Source organism: Macrobrachium rosenbergii, chromosome 52, assembly GCF_040412425.1.
Source record: "Macrobrachium rosenbergii isolate ZJJX-2024 chromosome 52, ASM4041242v1, whole genome shotgun sequence".
Taxonomy (NCBI): domain Eukaryota; kingdom Metazoa; phylum Arthropoda; class Malacostraca; order Decapoda; family Palaemonidae; genus Macrobrachium; species Macrobrachium rosenbergii.
The window spans coordinates 39871639-39889138 of NC_089792.1; positions in this window are offsets into that span (position 1 = coordinate 39871639).

Genomic DNA, 17500 nt, shown 5'->3' on the forward strand with positions numbered 1-17500 from the left:
GTAACCATTATCACCTTCTCTGGCACGTAAAGCAAAGGGCCTCCACTCATGTCCAGCCTCACAATTCATCGTTCTCATTCAAGTAGGCCTGGCTCTTCCAACTTTTGTGGATGCCCACAGGTGCCCAGCTGACACTATCACGTACTACTCTCCCAAGAGTTGTGTGGAGAACATGTACAAACCATTTCCTTTGCCCCAAGATCTCATCTACGCTTGGAATTTCCATGATTTCCCTTATGGCATCATTTCTCACTCAGTCCTGCCATTTGACTCTTAATATTCTTCTTCAAGCTATCCTCAACTCGACAAAATATTTACATATGATTTGATTGTCACTCAATGATTCATTGCCATATAGTATTACAGATCGCACTAGACATTTGGATAATCTCACTAGGTTGGTATTGTAAACAATACTAGTCTATTTGGTTTCAGAAACTTATTCAGCCTGCCGGTTCTTTATTTGTTTTTTAAAGTCTCTAACTAAATTTCTTTTATACTGGATATCATTGCTCATAAATATTTAACGATTAAATCTCAAAAATCCTTTCGCCATTTAATATTTCATCTCTGTGCAAACTCTTTCCATATTACTTATGGTTTTCGTAAATTTATTTTGTACCCTATCTCTCTAGGTGTATGATGCATTCTATTAAGTAAGCTTTGTAAACACTGCGGTGTTTTGCTGATAAAAACAGCTTCGTTTGGTTATTCTAAGTCTGTCAGATCACTGACGTTACTTCATTCTAAACCTTCTCTGCCATCGGCGACGGTTTTCTCTACAAAACCTATGAAAAGAGCAAGCAGCAAAGATAAAATAACATGATCTTCTAGCACCCAGCTATTTTCTGACAAGACCTCATCAGTATTAACACTGCATCCACTTCTTTTATGGATAATTTCAATGAGCTTACCATACTCAAAAGGAATGTCACAGTGATGCAAGACCCTCCACAATACTGCTCTGTGGACACCGTCAAATGCTTGCTTGTAATAAAAAAAAAAAAACAAGTAAAAATTGCGCCCAAGTTTCTTCGGCGTAATCGAGTTTTCTGTACAGCGTAAATGTTATGTGAAACTTTCAGCCACGGCCCATGAAACTCTCTGCCGCGGCCCATGAAACTTTCAGCCACGGTCCGGTAGTGGTCTGCCTTGTTGGCACCTATAGCGGTGCCAGACGCACGATCATGGCTAACTTTAACCTTAAATTAAGTAAACACTACTGAGGCTAGAGGGCTGCAATTTGATATGTTTGATGATTGGAGGGTGGGTGATCAACATGCCAATTTGCAGCCCTCTAGCCTCGGTAATTTTTAAGATCTGAGGGCAGACAGAAAAAGTGCGGACGAACAGACAAATAACCATCTCAGTAGTTTTACATACACTGAAAAAAAATGGAATTCTTATATTCTTTACACTACTGCACAATATGCCTCAACACAAATATTTAATTTGTGCAACTCGTGCCTTTCAAGAAAAAAAAAGGACGAAAAATTATGGCAAAGGCCATGGGCCTTTATCCCGTAGCGTTACAACCTCTTTCAATTAGGGAAGGCAAGGAAGACTGATCAGTCGTGAAAAATAAAGACGGTATTTCAACACGACTGATAACCAAAATTACGGCAAATAAAGTGGGCCAACAGAGCACTTCTATCAAAATAACTGAAATTATGAATTTTTATATATATATATATATATATATATATATATATATATATATATATATATATATTTATATATATATATATATATATATATATATATATATATATATATATATATATATATATATATATATATATATATATATATTGTTCAGGAATCAATAATTCTGTAATTAATAATTTTTTAGCAATTCGAATGATAGCGTATCTTATAAACATATACAGTCTATATATATATAATATATATATATATATATATATATATATATATATATATATATATATATATATATATATATATATATATATAATATATATATATACTGTACATGTGCGTGTGTGCATAAATGTTTCTAAGATATGCTATCATTCTAACTAGCTAAAAAAATTATGAATTGCATAATTATTGATGTCTGAACATTCATAGTTCACTTTATCATTTTATAACCCCGGCAGCAGCCGCGCGTGAATAACCAAGAAAGCACAGTCGTATTCACTGGTTAATTGTATGAATGGAGAGCGTGAACAAAGAAATAACTTCACCCAAACAGAAATACAGTGTGGCATAACACTCGCTCTACCCAGGTGTCACGTTACAGGTCTTGATGCAATGGCCTTCACCACATGACGTCCCCGAACTAATTTGGATACGGAGGCCGCCTACTTTCTTGGGTGATGTCACTTACCAGGAATTTGCTAACAAATTAAAATCAAATATTTGATGCCACCATTAACTATTCACTGCCATACTACGGTATTATGGTGTTATTGTAGCTGTCTAAATAAATGTCTGTGATTTTTTTTTCATTAAAATAGTGAGTATAAAGACAAAATATATAGTATATTTTCTTCATCACTGGGTCATGTCCCCTCATCTTAAATCACCTAAATCAGCAACTATCTAGAAGGCTCATCAACAAAGCAGTAACTCCCGGTAAACTCACATCGATCTACTTTACATCCCTATATTGCACATTTTCTCATGTTTCCTAGATACTATGGCACCTCTATTCTAAGTTCCTCGTTGGACGGGTCGGTATAGTTCTCGGATAGCACTCTGCTGGGCCCGCGTTCGAGTCTCCGGCCGGCCAATGAAGAATTAGAGGAATTTACTTCTGGTGATAAAAATTCATTTCTCGGTATAATGTATTTCGGATTCCACAATAAGCTGTAGGTCCCGTTGCTAGGTAACCAATTCGTTCTTAGACACGTAAAGTAAGTCTAATCCTTCGGGCCAGCCCTAGGAGAGCTGTTAATCAGCTCAGTGGTCAGGTTAAACTAAGGTGTACTTACTTTAACCTCTATTTTAACACCTCTTCTAAACCATCCAGCCAGTATTTCGTGTCTCCTTCCCCCTTATTCTCCTTGAAATTCCGAATTGTGTGTAATTTTCACCACAGTATCATTCCCAATCTCTCCAGGTGACCAAACAACCTAAACAGTATAATCTACCTTTTCATTTCTATTATCAACAACTTTTTCCTTTTCTTCATATTAACATTCAACATCAAACTTCAACGCAGCAAAGGACTGTTTCCCCCAAACATTCCAGCATGCTCTTCTAAAGACACTTCCCTTACAAATCCGTCCTACCTACCTTTCTCACCTCATCTCTCATTCTCCATCCAATACATTTACTTGGGGTTACACATAATTTTTTTATTTACTAAGATCAGTTAATGGCATAACAAAACCAATGGTCATCGATCATGAAATAAACATCAACCAATACCCGGCAAATTTCTTGTTAGAATACATTCATTCATAAACATCAATATGTATGCACACAGTTGCATCATATAATAGTTCAATTTACTGATTCATATACAAGTATTAAGCATAGGTAGTAATTACAGTATTATAACACAAAGTGCAATTATTTTAGGTGAACCACTTCAGGGTCATCTGCAATGGATGAACTAACTACAGCTGCACCCTCAAAAGAAGTTAAGCGACATCCCGCTAGTCCTTCCAATTAAATGGCAATAGTAATCAAATAAGACTAAATACTTACTCATTTACAATAGTTACAATGGTTTGTCAATCATAATGCACTTAATTTCATAAATCCTGTTACAACCATAAATATGAAAAAAGAAAATATGCAAACAAAACATGTCTGTATGTATTTATGTATGTATGTATGTATACTTCGATAGGACCTCTTTTAATTCATGTTCAAAAACATCCGAAAACATGCAAGGTAACAAGGCAGACCTAACACAGCACAAAGTACTATGAGGAGCAATGATCTCCATATTTTTAGAACAAAACCAAAACAAGAGTTCTTTTCTAATTGGCCAGCATAACAGCCTCATTTAACCTCTAAATAACATCTTTTTGTGCATTAACGAGTCGTCGCCTCTCACCTGTCAGAAGTGCAACAATAAGGAACACGTGCAGCACAATTTGCAGGAGTACGCGCAAGTCAAGATATATGGCCCTCTGGTTGAATTATCTCTTTCTCAATCTTAATGAAATCGACCAAAGAACCCTTTGTTGCAAATTGTATCACGGCGAAAGTAATATCGCCAGGTGAAAACAAACGGCTTTCACGCATCCATATATCTTGATCTGCCACGGGGCCTGATGTAGATGCAAACAAATTTCCATAATTTGTTATTACAACAAGTATCGAAGCGCACACGGAAGATAACAGGCGGCGAGAACGCAGACAAACACATCCGTCCTCAGTGCTGGCAAGCACAAACTTCCCGAAAACAATAAACATTTCTTAATTCCCTTTTCAGCAATAAATTAGAGTTCTCTCATTTAATCCACAAACACACAAATCGCTTTCATTTCAACGCAGGTAAATTAGGATTCAAGTTTTAATGCCCGTGACATTTAATTAACTTGAATTTCTTTAAGTGTGATACGAGGCGACGGTTGCGAGGGGACGTCCCAGCGCTCGCCCACTTGGAAGGAATATTTTAGCTGCAGGAGACCGATGAAAAGACCACATTATTATTAGCAGTAGTAGTAGCAGTGGTGGTGGGGGAGGTAGCACCATAAATATTAGTATTAGCGATGATAGTAAGAGGAGCCGTAGCAGAGGTGGTTTGTTGCTAACAATAATAATAAATAACTCGGAAGTTTCTAGGTGCCAGGAGAGCAATGAAAATATTAAATCATTATCAGTATTATTATTAATAGTAGTAATAACAGCAGTGGTGGTGGTGATAATAACCTCTATACAATAAAAAAGCAATGAGCATCTGTATATCTATTTGTTATGTGTGCAACAACGATGGTTTACTTGTAGTGAATTCCACGTTTAGCCCTGTCGTAGTCTAGCCTAGAGCAAGCCTCTCTATTCACAGGTCACTAAGGAAGCATACATACAGAATATAGGTAGATACCCTTGGGACGGTGCATAATGTCCTTGGGTCAGGGCTTGGCGTCTCGAATTTCTCTTATACCTTCAGTTTTTTGAGGTATGGGTGCGCCATTAACAATACAAATAGACAGCCTTTATGTTTTCGTGTTGTGTGCTAAGAAAATATGAATGGAGAATGACTTGGCTGATAATTGCCCATGGAACGGTGAGTAATTTGACATTCCGATAATTTATCAACCCGCTAATAGCGACAGCAATTTGGAGCAAAGATATCTGATTCAGAAGATAACAAACTGATTCGTTATAGCAAAGTGTGTAACCAGTCACAAGGTTTTACACCCGCACAACGTGCATAAAAAACACGGCTAAGCTACACATTGCCACAAACGACAAAAATGGCGTCAAATAGTATGTAACCCTATTTCAAGCTATAGGAAAACACATCAAGATGATTAAAGAGTAAAAATGAAGTTGAAAGCTTCTGCATCGCATATGCTCCATTCGGGCATGTAATCATTCTAAGGAATACAGAATAAACATAAAAATATGTGAAAATAAAACAAAAATATGTATAAAATAAAAATATAAAATATGAAATAAAATAATATTAAGCGTAAGATAAAAATTATACACAGAAAACACTATCTGTAAACAAAGCACGAGGTCACAAGGCTAAAGCAATCTTAAATCATATATTGAAAAATCTGTCATCACTGCATTCGACTCACGCCCAGATAATCCCAAACTACGAGTGATGTTAATTGCCCGTAGATAATGCAATGCTTTCATCGCCACAGATAGTTTACCAGATAAATCTTCAACGGTATAAATACTCGAAACTTTCAAACGCGCCTTTGATGGAGAGAGAGAGAGAGAGAGAGAGAGAGAGAGAGAGAGAGAGAGAGAGAGAGAGAGAGAGAGAACATGTCAGGTCGAGACTGGGGCCGGCAACAGAAACAACCAGACTACAGAGATCGTCGTGTTCTTATCACCCAAAGGTGCGTATGGAGACAAGGGCCATTCATTAGGTAACTTACTGAAAATCATGATCTCATTCAATATGCGTAACCCAGTCTGGTAAGTACGGGCATCAGATGATATCACTGTGGACATAGGGAGTGAATGAAATCTATTATACAGTGCTGTGAAATATTGAAGTGAGGCATTAAGAGATATTCCCAGTAGAATATGCGTTCGTATACATTTATTATAAAAAGTAACGACAAGTCTTAAGTTTAAGCATAAATTCCTGTATTTGAAATCAGAGTACAATGAAATAATAATGCAAGCATTTTAAAATGTTCGGCGCATAATTTACTTGAATGTGTATTTGTTCTGCAAGAACTAATGCGACATCCAACTGTAAGACTTTAATCCTCATAATTCAATGATTGTCTTTGTATAATGCAGTATTCAAAGATGTCATGACCTATCGATCACACAATTGTGGTGGGCAGTGTTTAATCACAAGCTTTTTTCTTTGGTGTTGGAATAGACGGGAAATGGAGTTTTTTTTTTTCAAATATTACTTTCCTTTTATAGTGAATTACAACTGTAATACATAATGCATTAGAAAGAACATACCAGAATTGTTAATTATCGAAGCAATTAATCAATATAAAGACGGGAACAATATTGGATGACAGTCCTAATAATTTGAGAAAGAAACACTTTTACCTCATTCTAAATAAACAAAAACTTATTAGTTTTCTCAGTAAATAATTATTTTGAGCCTTTGGGGTACTTTTTTTATACCTTTCACCTATGACGGCCCTGCAAACATAAATAAGGTGTTTTTCAGGATAATAGATGAATATGTTAATTCGTTAAACTAATGAAGCCAAAATTTAATTAATATAATGAAAGAGTCTAATGAAGCCAAAAATTAAATTTCAGATAACAGATGAATAGAGAGAGAGATGAATATGAGAGAGTTAGAGAGAGAGAGAGAGAGAGAGAGAGAGAGAGAGAGAGAGAGAGAGAGAGAGATTCCAAAGTTAAAACAGTGATGAATGACGGAGGCAAAGCGTATCCGAAAACAAGAACAGGAAAGGAAAAAAAAAACAAGGAGCACGATACTGAAATGAATGAGGCAAATGACATTTTTTTTATAAGAAGTGTGAAATAAATCCATCCACCTCAACTGCTGCCGTTTCTTTATTTTCTATCATGACGTTGAACGTATGTGTCAAGCAGCCTTCACTAAAGACAAGGGTTGTTCCACTGTCTGACTCAACCCTTGTGATATGGGCACTCCTGTACTAAAGTATGTATGGAGCATATACCGATTCTACGTCTTGAACAGGATGAAGTAGTCGAGGGAGGGATGGGGAGTTACAGTGATGTAGCATTCACGAGGCGGAATTCAAAATCTCAAGGAACATAGGAGTGTTGGACAGAAATTGCACCGAATGTAAAGAGAAGATGTGGGACAACACACAATATTACGTTTCCTTGCAATCTTTAACGTTGATCCTAATCACCGTAACATGTACTGTGGCTGAAGAACCCATTCAAGTAGTGGGAGGATAACTGCCTTGTAAAACTTTTGGCAAAAACCTTCCATATGTCAATTTGAAAAACAGATAAAGGACCATATATATAATATATATTGCAATAGATTTCCATTTAATAGCAAAATCTACTTCCTTAGAATGGAAAGGATTAACAGTAATTTTTTTTTTGTGTGTGAATAAAACCAACAACCAATTACCTGATGATAAAGGATAACAGTGTCGTGTGCCTTAATTAAACTGCAGCTTATGCACTCCAAACGCAAGTCCATATGCGCAAACACACACCCAAAATGAACAAAATAAAAAGCTATGCCGTGATTATGTATCTAAAAATTTCTCTTCAAATTCCACCATTATGAATTGGGACGCTGATTTCAAGAGAGGAAAGGAGAACAAATTGAGAAGCAGAAAGGGATGTTCAAAAGTATCAACCGCTGGTGAGCAAGAGGATACAATTCAGCAGCTGAATTTGGATGACAGATTTTAGTCTAAGAAATAGATGGCCAAAACTTGGGGTCAGCCCAAAAAGAGTAAATGATTTTTAGGGGATGAGTAAGTTGTCAGCCAAGATGGTGCTGAACTAACTAGAAACTTGTAACTCATCAATACGTGTCCAAATTTTGGAAAGTGCTGGAATGACTAAAGAATTGCAACTCATTAATAGAGACAGATGGACAGACTGGTGTTCACATTTTTGGAATAGTGCTGAACTCACTAAAAACCTTTCACTCTTTAAAAGAAACAGATGGACAGACTGATGTGTCCACATTTTGGAAATAGTGCTGGACGCACCACAGACTTTACAGAGACTGACGGACAGGTGGATGTATTCACATTTTAGGAGTAGTTCTGGACTGACCAGAGCCTTGTAACTCACTAACTCAGAGGGGCAGATTAATGTGGCCACATTTTGGGAAGAATGCTGAAATGATCAGAGACCTTCAAATCATCAATAGACACAGGTGAACACACTACTGTGTTCACATCTTAGGATTTGTGCTGAACTGATCAGAGACCTATGACTTATATTAGAGACATGTAGATAGGCAGATAGGCTGATGTATTCACATTTTGTGTTGAACTGACCAGAGCCTTACTATTCATTAACAGCGATAGAGAGATGAATGGTCTTGTTATCTTTTGGGGAATAGTGTTGAACTGACCTGAGACGAGTAACTCATTAACGGAGACAGGTGGGTAGACTGATTTCGTCAGATTTTGACTAAATCTTTAAATAAACTTATATATAAGCTACTTCTGCATTTCCATTCGACTTCATCCGTAGTTATCTTCATAAACAGAAAAAAAAAATGTGTTTCACGCTAAAACTAAGTAAACTCGTAAGAGAAGAAACTAATTCCAAAGCTACCAAGAGACCCATATGAATACATGTATTTCATAGTTAATTGAAGCTTAATCTATTTTGTAAAAAACTTTATTAAAAAACTCTTTTTAAATTATTTCAAAAGAAACGACTAAACATCTATCCAGATTCAACATAATTACTCAACATAATTGTGTCTATTTTCAAAAGTAGAAAAAAGAAAACACAAGAGAGAATGAATATGTCCACATTAAGAAACAATTCGTTGATAAGAAACAAAAAATATGAACACAGTAACAAAAAGAATGATGAAAAGGAACACATTATAAAGCAAATAAAAGAGGTAAAACTAAAAGCAGAGAGAGAACAAGGACCACACTGATGATGCCTGACATCTGGCCCTTTTGAAATCACCTTCAAATCGCCCCCGCCCCCCACAACTCCCGCCCCACCCTCTCAATGTCTCTCTCCCACCTTTGCCTCAGACCCCCATCCCTCCTTCTCTCCACGTCTGCTTAATACCCTATCCCTCCTTCTCTCCCACCTTTCCTTACCTGACTCTCACATTGAAGTACCTCCTACAACTTTATTCTTTTCTGCTTCTTTTGTACTTTTTTTTGTTTTTTGTTTTACAATTACTTGGACTGATTATCTCAAGAAGTAAGATACTGTTTTCTGTAAAACTTACATTCAATCACTAAATTTTATTCGTGACCCTTGAAAAAGGAATTATGAGAGTCTGACAATGTAACAATAAATATAGTAACATCCTTTCCCTCGAAAAGTAATCGTTCTCCGCGCACCTTGGTCGATGACCCAAAGAAAGAGAGAAAAGGATTCTCTGAACAGCCTTAATTCATCTCTTCTTTTCAGAACGTCAATTTGTACCAATCAACCTGCGCGATGTCACAGACCATCATGTAAAACATCCTTCCTCCTTTGACTTAGAATTTCTCATCCCGATTGAAGCTCTCTCCTTTCTCCCTCCCTTTTCCTTCTTTTCCCATCTTTCCTCCTCTTCTCCTACGTCCTACTTCTTACCTTCAGGCCCCAACTCCCTACACCCCCGCTAACCACAACATCCCACCCAGAGGCATTCAACTCAACAACCCCCCAACCCCTCCCAATAATCCCCTTCAAACCCCCTCGGAACCACCTGGCCTGGTAAAATGTTCACCTTGAGAATGCCACGTAGTGCGTCCTGCTCTCTCTCTCTCTCTCTCTCTCTCTCTCTCTCTCTCTCTCTCTCTCTCTCTCTCTCTCTCTCTCTCTCTCTCAGAGATATTTTATCTTCATGTTTACTTTTCAGCTAGACACATTTTTCTGTGATTTTTTTTTTATTTCTTCAGTACTGCAATCTCTCTCTCTCTCTCTCTCTCTCTCTCTCTCTCTCTCTCTCTCTCTCTCTCTCTCTCTCTCTCTCTCTCTCAGAGATATTTTATCTTGATGTTTATTTTTCAGCTAGACACATTTTTTTCTGTGAAAATTTATTCATTCCTTCACTACTGCACTCTCTCTCTCTCTCTCTCTCTCTCTCTCTCTCTCTCTCTCTCTCTCTCTCTCTCTCTCAAACTAGTTGTTCCATGCAGAAATATACAGAACTCATCATTTGAATACTACGTCTGCGTGCTGCTTAAACACATGCAATTCCACTTCGTCACCTAGCATTCTTGAATAAAAAATAATTTCCCAGCATTCCCCCAAAAGTCCAGCTGGCTCAAAAGATAACGACATTCCCTTAATGAAAAGACATTTGATTCGCGCCACTCAGGGCTGCAAAACCTAATTGGCAGCTTTAATACGAAACCATTAAGTATGGCAATCACTATTTTAAATTGAATCACTGAGTGACCAACAGCTTAAATGACATACAGTGTAATAATCTAATGAATGCCGCCCGACTCCCTCTTGCCGGCCAAATGAAGTTTATTGCATTGATTAATTCATTAGGAAGTGAAAACTGAGCATTCAGCTTTAAGCTTTCCATCAGCAAGTCAGTGTGGCGGTGGTGGACATCCGATATATTTCCACGAATCAGGATCCGGAGTGAACAGCTATTATAAAACTGTAAAAATATTAAGACAAACTGGTAGTTCAAGCGAATGATACCCAAACTTTGTCCTAAGAAAAATATTAACGAATGAAAGAAAATAATTTCACGAAGAAGAACCACAAGGATAACTTATTTATTAGCAGACTGTTAAGGAAATGTTCAAAACTAATTATATTTCACGTGAATTCTTTCTAAACACGCCGCTAAAGTGGGAGACGGGAAACTGAGACAAATGAAATAATAATGAATAACTCATGATGAGTTAACCTAAACTGTTAATGCAAAGTGAATTTTTGGCACTGTTTACTACGCAAAAGACTGAAACGCTTCCTGCCTGACTGTAAAGCAAAAACGAATTCCAGAAAAGTAAAACAAGTAAGTGAAGGGTGAAATTTAAGTAAAAGCTTGGGGTTTAACTCTTGGAAAAACCCCAAAAGTAAATGCACTGGTACATACAAAAAATTGTAACTAGGAAATATAGACAAACACTGTTTGGCGTATACGAAGGAAACAAAATACGCTATAAGAATAGGGCAATCACTGAACACCACAACTTAACTGCTGCTGCTGTCAATCTTATTTTATCTTATTTTTTATTTGTTTTGCAATATTTCCAATAGTTCTTTTACTAATCGTCTCTCAAATATGAGATCGTAATTCTCTCTCTCTCTCTCTCTCTCTCTCTCTCTCTCTCTCTCTCTCTCTCTTTGTACGTGTGCGCGTGGGGTATACTATCTCGTTTGCTTTCCCAGGTCACTGTAAAAATATCTCTATCAACTCATTTATAGAGGAATCTCTCTCTCTCTCTCTCTCTTTCTCTCTCTCTCTCTTCTTTGTGGCAAGCTCCCCCACCACACGCATCCAGAGACTCCTTACTCTGTGATCTCTTCTCCTAAAAGTTTTAATACGTGTAATTAAACTCTCTTCTCATTCTCCCTCCCCTTCCCAACCCCGTCCGTCCCTCCCTCCCCACCTATCTTTTCCTCCAAACACGCCACCTTCTCCCTCTCAACAGCAAGTGTACCCAAACTCGGCCCCAAGTCATATTTTTCTTGTATTAATAACACACGTTTTACATTGATTTAACCAATTTCATTCATAACTTCTGTTTGTGTTCCCGATGGTGGTTATCGCCTTTTTTTATGTTATCAACATTCTCCTACTTTTTTTTTTTAGCAATTCAATTCATTACATTCATAACGCCTGCTCATGTTCTTAATAGTAGTCATTACCTTTTTTCCTAATATTAATATTCTCTTGTTTTTTACTTAGTTAATCCCATTCTATTCACAACTTATTTTTTTTTATGTTTTTAATGACAGTTATTATCATTCTCCTCGCAATGCCAACACTTACTTTTCATCAGTCTAATTCGTTTCATGCATAACTTTACATCGCGTTTATTTTTCCTACAGTTTTTCTTTCAGCAACATTTTTACAGCGCGATTATCTTTTGTTTAAGCCTCTTTGCTTTGAAATGCTTCGTTCGTATCAATTGCATTCTTACATTTCAAGTAAAATCAATATGAATGGGTGAATAGTAACTGAAAATTTACGGTTATAAAAATAATCGATAATTGTAAGAAAAATTAAAGAACAAATTAATTACTCAAACTGCAGCGATGACTGATTAAAAAAAAGTACTAGCTCTGATTAGTGATTTTCATGAAGTGGTCTTCCATGCCTAAGTAATTTGTGCATTACAAAACAAATCACCATACCCTATTCATAAAAGATCTGGTTGGGGAAGCCCATCCATCATAACAATTTTACTAAGACGTGGTAGTTGTACAAACACCTCCTTAACAATTTACCTGAAATGCAGCGGAATTCATAGCTTGTGAAAAGGAACCCCATGCAATGAGAAAATAGTCAACAAATGATATTTAAAATTTTATGATGGGAAATATCTGGCCAACGGCATTCACCTGGACACCCAGCAAAGAAGCAACACGTCTGACGGAGCAAACCAGCAGGAATCTGCGCGGAAAAACATCTCCAAGCAAATATTGAGAATGGGCCATTTCGAAGTGGAAAATTACTTCCAAAGATTGGTAGTTTTATACATGAATATGACGTCTCAACTGCAGAAGTCACTGACTGTTGTTATTGTGATAGTTTGGGGTAAGGAAATCCACAGTGATTTGTACGCTGAAGGCAATCGCTATCTGCTATCCTACAGGGGTTTTTCTTCTCTAAAATACTGAGATACGTTGTGGTGTCTTTCTTCGAGCTATTAAATTTTGTAAACGAAAAACAAACAAGCTCTAAATTCCCGACATACACACTATCCATTCACAGCTTGATATAATCTCACAGCTTTCAGCCCGGCTATTACAAGACCTTTTACCCTCAAAGAAAGAACGTTACATAATCAGGTATTCCAAGGGTAAATTTCAATTTGTCGCCAAAGAAACTTGTGAGTCTTTGGTACAAAACTAAATAAAACCTCAGGAGGGACTAAAAAAATCCTCCCGGTAAAATACAAGGAAACACCAAAGAGGAGTTACACATTGATCAATACAGTGATATCAATGTATTATCTTGGGAATGCCAGCATATATGCCATATAGTTATTTTTACTTATTCAGTACTATAATTTTGAGCAATCCTTTGGCTGATGAAACTTCAAAACTGGAGAAAAATGATGGGAGAATGAGTTCATAAAATTCGTTCGTACGTTCTCGATATAAATTGATAACACAAGTGGTAGCATATACACAGACACAGGTGTACAGTACACAGCTTCGCTGGCGGAGTTAATCGATTTCTAAATAGGTTATTCCCTCAAAGAGGTTATTCCCTCAAATTATATATATATATATATATATATATATATATATATATATATATATATATATATATATATATATATATATATATATATATATATATATATATATATATATAAGTTCAAACTCTGCAGCCTTAAGGAGGAGTTGCCAGCAACTTTTTCTCTCTAGCTGGGCCTTTAATAATTCACAGTGAACTTGTAAGAATGAATGAGGGTAAAAAACACAATGAATAAAGAAGTACAGAACAGAAATGATTTCAAAATTAAGGATGTGTTAGATCATATAAGCACACACATGCACGTACACACATTCACACACGCACACACACACAGAAAGCACATTATGAACTGGTTTCATCCCGGAGGTGAATTACCTCTCGCAAAGGCCCTAGTTCTTAATTATGATAGGATAGTATATGCTTTGAGGAACACTGATCATTAATTTCTTCTTCTTCTTCTTCTTCTTCTTCTCTCTTCTCTCTCTCTCTCTCTCTCTCTCTCTCTCTCTCTCTCTCTCTCTCTCTCTCACCAGATGCGACCCATAACCGCCGGATAACAACCTGGTACTTAATTCACTGCTTAAGCGAACGATGGCATGCTGGAATTCTGGGAAGACGGGCCATAACGTTCCTTCCCTCGTCCGGCTTAGGAATCGAACGCCAAGCACACAGCTGTCAGCTAAAGGTGCTATCAATGAGCCACGAAAACCAGGGAACAGAGGGAGAGAAAGAAAGAACAAACTAATGACAGTGATTACTCTCCAGAAGACATAAAAACATACGTGAACCAAATGAAATCATAAAAAAAAAAAAAATAGAGAAACTATGAAACATGACTCGTGTGCTATTCGTCTTCTGGTAATGTCAAGATTTTATTTTCAAAGAAAATCTCTACGTCTAAAAAGGAACTTTCATTTTAAAGGAAGTGTACAGATTTCAGTGACTACCATGACAGACACACAAGCAGTCGGATTACTACATAATAACACAGGATTCGAATGGCTGACTAATCCTAATTATATCAGATATTAATAGGCAAGAAATCACCCACCTACAAGCTGAAGTGTACAAATTCTACATGAAAAAAAATTCTTATATGAAAATACACGAATTGTTTGCAAGCGATGACGGAGACCTCCAGTTATATATCTATCCACTCTAGTATATAGTTTAAACATCTGGCAACCAAAGGGAAACAGTTATATATGCGGGTCCCAACAATTTTGTTTCAGTTAAGCTGCGATTCGGTTATTCATAAACATCACCCAGAATGGATCAATTACACTGATACACAAACACACTCACACACACACACACACACACACACACACACACACACATATATATATATATATATATATATATATGTATATACATACATAATTACATATCACGAGGGTGTTGAATATGTATGATTTAAAAGGTGAGTGTTTATAAACGATTAAAATTTTTTTGCGATATGAGTGAAGCCTGAAAGTGACCGGTTTAGTGTAAAATTGGGTCTGAGATAAAGTTGTCATGGCTATCTAATATGGATGGAAAGAAACGAGAAGTCAGAAAAAGAACAGCAGATGTAGGTAAAAAACTACGGGATGAATAAAATGAATCGTGAATGAAGTGTGGAATGGTTGATGTTTTGCACATTACACGGTGCTGATTTGGGATAGTGAAGAGAAACTGCAGAAACCAATGACAGTGTGGAAGCGTTTGCAAGAGCAGAAATATGACAGTAAATGTGAGCAACAATAACGGAAACCATGAAATTGGAGCAACGAATGTTAAGTATATCTTAGTTTAACCAGACCACTGAACTGGTTAACAGTTCTCCTAGGGCTGGCCCGAAGGATTAGACTTACTTTACATGGCTAAGAAACCAGTTGGTTACCTAACAACGGGACCCACAGCTTACTGTGGAATCCGAACCATATTATACCGAGAAATGAATTTCTGTCACCAGAAATAAATTCCTCTAATTCTTCACTGTCCAGCCGGAGATCGACCTCGGGCCTAGCAAAGTGCTAGCCGAGAACTCTACCGACTCGTCCAACGAGGAACTGCAATGAATGTAAATGTGGATGGTGGACGAATGGACGCATATAGTGTATAAATATATGCGAGTAAATGTAAAGGGATGAGAAATATAAAATGTGAATAACAGAGTAGATGAAGTACAATAGGTAGCAAGGTGCGTTCAGATGATTCGGAGGCGACTTGAGTTTTCTATGGAAGCCAAGGTGGTAATATATGAATGACGGTTGAGCAAACTTGTCTATGTGGAAATAAAGTGTGGATGTTGCTTGCGAACAGAAGACAAAGATCTAAACACTGCATGACCTGTTTGTATGCTGTATGTGGTGTAATAAGAACTGATTGGATGAGAAATGTGGAGATACGTAGATCAAATGGAAAAATGGTAGCTAAGGTAAAAGAAGAATCAAAGCATTTTGAGATCGATTGGTCATAAAGAAAAAGAGTGCGATGATAGTGGGGGTGAATTTTAGTCTTTCACCCCCCTATCATCGTACCTAGAAATGGTAGAATAGATGGCGTGCAAAAGCTACTGGAAAGGATCTTAATATTTAGGAAGTGTGAAAATGCTTCTAATATAGAGGTGTGTGTAGGGTGTTCGACTCGCTCTTGATGAGCCTTCGGTGTAAATGTCTAAGCAGTTAATGTTGTGGAGGTTTTACTGAAAAAGGAGTTCATCCACGTTTCAGCTGGTAAAGTACGAATGTGGCTGTGAAAATTCCACCACACCTTACGAGTTTTACTAAGTTCTCCGACCGAATTTCTTGGCAAGAATACCTTGAGTCCTTTCATATGCGCAGCATTATTCACTTCTATCTCGCACACAATCAAAGGCCTTTCTCTATATCACTTCTAACAGCAAATCACAGCAATTTCGCCTGCTTGCGCTCTACTTTTTCGTCTTATATACCAAATACGTGCCCTTCACACCAATTTATTTCCACCCAATATGTTTTCATAACCGAGCAACATAAATATTTTGTATATTTACTGTGTTTCTCTATCAGACGCCCTTTCACAACTCGTAAGTATCCACCATTCATTTTTTCATCCAGGGATACTGAATTAATTCATTCCCATAAAATTATAGCGCATCGTTGCCTTTTAAGATGCTTTACTCTTGTTTTACGCAAACACAGTCCTCGCAAACGCTCTTCACACGATACCTTAAAATTCACCACTTTCATTATTTTATCATAACCAATTAAATATTCCGCTGAAAACTCAGTCATCCTTCCATACTAATATCTATTGCACCTTTATCCTAAGATCCATTTATTTTCATAACCTTATTCATGTTGTTTTCATTAACAACATTCTCCTTACAAATTCTTTCGAACTAGGTTACCAGTCTTTCCAAATATTTTCTGTCTCATCTGCAAACACGAGCCACCTTCCGTGTTCAGCCTCTTCTTTTGGTTAGTCACTTATTCAATTTATTTTCTTCTTTCCCCTATATTCTCTTATTAGATCATTCAAACAAAATTAACTTGAGAATCAATGCAACACACGAAGCAATAACTGAAAATCTATTTTTTTACAGAAAACCAGTTGCACTACCGGCGGTATCCACTAATAAAATCCTCCATTACGTGACACAAACTTTTCGTCGATCTTAACAAGCCATCTTCCTTCTCCAACATCCTCAGTTCTGTCTTTATTGTATGTCCACAGACCTACACCACACAATGATCACTTGGTCAAGAAAACTTTTCCTTATATCTACAGTGGTATTCGCATGTTAAGTCATATGTTGCTTGTTGTTGTTTGGCAGTCAACACA